Source organism: Salvelinus sp. IW2-2015, linkage group LG20 (genome assembly GCF_002910315.2).
Source record: "Salvelinus sp. IW2-2015 linkage group LG20, ASM291031v2, whole genome shotgun sequence".
Lineage (NCBI taxonomy): Eukaryota > Metazoa > Chordata > Actinopteri > Salmoniformes > Salmonidae > Salvelinus > Salvelinus sp. IW2-2015.
In genome coordinates, this window is record NC_036860.1 from 69,164,588 (window position 1) to 69,168,290 (window position 3,703).

The following is a 3,703-nucleotide window of genomic DNA, read 5'->3' on the forward strand; positions in this document are numbered from 1 at the left end:
ATGATGAAAATGACAGGCCTCTCTCATCTTTTTAAGTGGGAGAACTTGCACAATTGGTGGCTGACTAAATACTTTTTTGCCCCACTGTATGTATACTGTAGCTAAGAAATAGTATACTAAGTGTATGCTGTGTAGTAAGCTGTTAGTAGCCCATGTGCCCACCCTAATCATTTGATCTATTTTCACCAACGCGGTGGAACCTACCAGGTCAAACCAAAATCCGTAAACACGGGCACCCTCATAGATATCAACCTGACCAACCTGCCCTCTAAATACACCTCTGCTGTCTTCAACCAGGATCTCAGTGATCACTGCCTCATTGCCTGTGTCCGTAATGGGTCTGCGGTCAAACGACCACCCCTCATCACTGTCAAACGCACCCTAAAACACTTCAGCGAGTAGGCCTTTCTAATTGACCTGGCCCAGGTATCCTGGAAGGATATTGACATCATTCCGTCAGTAGAGGATGCCTGGTTATTCATTAAAAGTGCTTTCCTCACCATCTTAAATAAGCATGCCCCATTCAAAAAATGTATAACCAGGAACAGATATAGCCCTTGGTTCACTCCAGACCTGAATGCCCTTGACCAGCACAAAAACATCCTGTGGCGTACTGCATTAGCATGGAATAGCCCCCGCGATATGCAACTTTTCAGGGAAGTTAGGAACCACTATACACATGCAGTTAGTAAGCAAAGGCTTGCTTTTCCAAACAGAAATTTGCATCCAGCAGCACTAATTCCAAAGAGGTTTGGGACACTAAAGTCCATGGGGAATAAGAGCACCTCCTCCCAGCTGCCCACTGCACTGAWGCTAGGAAACACTGTCACCACCAATAAATCACGATAATTGAGAATTTCAATAAGCATTTTTCTACGGCTGGCCATGCTTTCCACCTGGCTACCCCTACCCCAGTCAACAGCTCTGCACACCACACAGCAACTTGCCCAAGCCTCCCCCATTTTTCCTTCACCCAAATTCAGATAGCTGATGTTCTGAAAGAGCTGCAAAATCTGGACCACTACAAATCAGCTGGGCTAGACAATCTGGACCCTCTCTTTCTAAAATTATCCGCCGCAATTGTTGCAACCCCTATTACTAGCCTGTTCAACCTCTCTTTCGTATCGTCTGAGATCCCCAAAGATTGGAAAGCTGACACGCTAGACCCAAACTGTTACAGACCTATATCTATCCTACCCTGCCTTTCTAAGGTCTTCGAAAGCCAAGTTAACAAACAGATCACCGAACATTTCAATTCTCACAGTACCTTCTCCACTCTGCAATCTGGTTTCCAAGCTGGTCACGGGTGCACCTCAGCCACGCTCAAGGTCCTAAACGATATCATAACCGCCATCGATAAAAGACAATACTGTGCAGCCGTAGTCATCGACCTGGCCAAGGCTTTTGACTCTGTCAATCACCGCATTCTTATCGGCAGACTCAACAGCCTTGGTTTCTCAAATGACTGCCTCGCCTGGTTCACCAACTACTTCTCTGACAGAGTTCAGTGTGTCAAATCGGAGGGCCTGTTGACCGGACCTCTGGCAGTCTCTATGGGGGTGCCACAGGGTTCAATTCTCTGGCCGACTCTTTTCTCTGTATACAGTGATCCCTCGCCACTTCGCGGTTCACTTATCGCGGATTCGCTATTTCGCGGATTTTCATAATGCATTTTTGGTGCATTTTTTTTTGGTGCATTGTGCTCTGCATTCTGATTCGCTAAAAACTCACTCCCGCTTCTTGTATCAAAACATGCTACGAATTGTGCTATCATTTTGTCGTCTCGTGCAGTTATGTGTACGTACATAAAACAGCTTGGCAAATTTACATTAAGTTGGCCAAATTATCTTGTAATTTCGAACATCTCCTAAACCCATAATGTCGACGAAACGGCCTGGACCGACAAAAGCACCTGCGGATGGGCCCAAACGGCGGAAGATGCTACCTATCTCAGATAAAGTTAAACTTCTGGACATGCTAAGGGAAGGTAAAAGCTATGCAGCCGTTGCTCGCCATTACGGAATCAATGAATCTTCCGTTCGTTACATAAAGAAGGAGGAAAAAAACATAAGGACGACAGCAGCAGTCAATTTTAATACGAATGCAAAAAGGGTTGTAACTGTCCGCAACAAGACCATGGTACGGATTGGAGACGGCATTAGCTCTGTGGATTAATGACTGCAGGAAAAAAAACATAACCCTGGATAACCCTGGATTGTATACATGTAATAGTTGCTAATTGTAAAAAAAAAAAAAGTTTTCTATTTCGCGGATTTCACTTATCGCGGGTCATTTTCGGAACGTAACCCCCGCGATAAACGAGGGATTACTGTACATCAATGATTTCGCTCTTGCTGCTGGTGATTCTCTGATCCACCTCTACGCAGACGACACCATTCTGTATACTTCTGGCCCTTATTTGTACACTGTTAACTAACCATACAACTCTCCTTCCGTGGCCTCCAACTGTTCTTAAATGCAAGTAAAACTAAATGCATGCTCTTCAACCGATCGCTGCCCACCTGTCTAGCATCACTACTGTGGACGGTTCTGACTCAGAATATGTGGACAACTACAAATACCTAGGTGTCCGGTTAGACTGTAAACTCCCCTTCCAGGCTCACATTAAGCATATCCAATCCAAAATGACATCTAGAATCGGCTTCCTATTTCGCAACAAAGCCTCCTTCACTCATGTTTCCAGGACACAGATTAAGCCTAGTAATTGGACTATTGCATGCTCAATGAAGAACCTGTCAAATATACCAAGACTAAACAACAGAAAACCATTGTAACTTCAGTCCAGTCCTGCTCCAGCCAGTCCCCACCATCTTCAGCAACATGTTATTTTCTGTGTGGGAGCAGCTCCCTAATATGCTTCATCTGAATCATAAGTCCCTTTCCAGAGATGTGCTGCACTGTGTTGACTTCCCGTCTGCATTGTGTAGAACCTGCTCTCTTTAAGGCTGAATATGACGAGATACGGGAATGTGAGGGAAAGACCATTAGAGAGGGAGGAATAAAGAGGAAGGGAGAGCGAGAGTGGGGAGTCAGAGATGGGACAGAGTAAAATGTTTTGCGATAGAGATGAGAGCCAAGAAGAAGAGGACTGCCCGCATCTTGTGGAGCTCTCTCTCTGTTCACACAGTCTAACAGACTGAGACTATCCCCTGAAGGACTGGGAGTAGAAGTGAGGTGGGGAGTGAGAAAGAAAGATAACAAGAGGCTAGAGTCAAAATGGCTACAGTCTTCTCTGGCTCTGAATCTGGTAACCGTAATTGAGTTTAGTTTCTGAATGGCAGGTATCCATACGCACTCCTTCTTGCACAATCCCAGCATCTGCTGTCAACTTTATCACAGCATATAAACTAAAAACAGGAAACTGTCCCTTTTACCTGACTAACTTCCTGTTGTGGAGAGCACAAAGGAAGAGTCAAAACAGCAGTCGGTGGTTGTTGGCATTGTCTCCGTCAAGAGAACCCATCTCCTGGTAAACCGGCTCCAGTTGCTGGGGGGGGGCAGGAGCTGAGAGATGAACTACAGGGAATACCATCCTAGAGACTGTCCACAGTACCGTTGGCCACGAGGAAGTCTGCGGAAGGCGGATCACTGTAGTCTGCGGAAGGCGGATCACCCAGCCTGGATTACACCCCATGACTCAGCGAATAATGCCACCGGGGCACCACCAGAGCAGGCGAGCGAG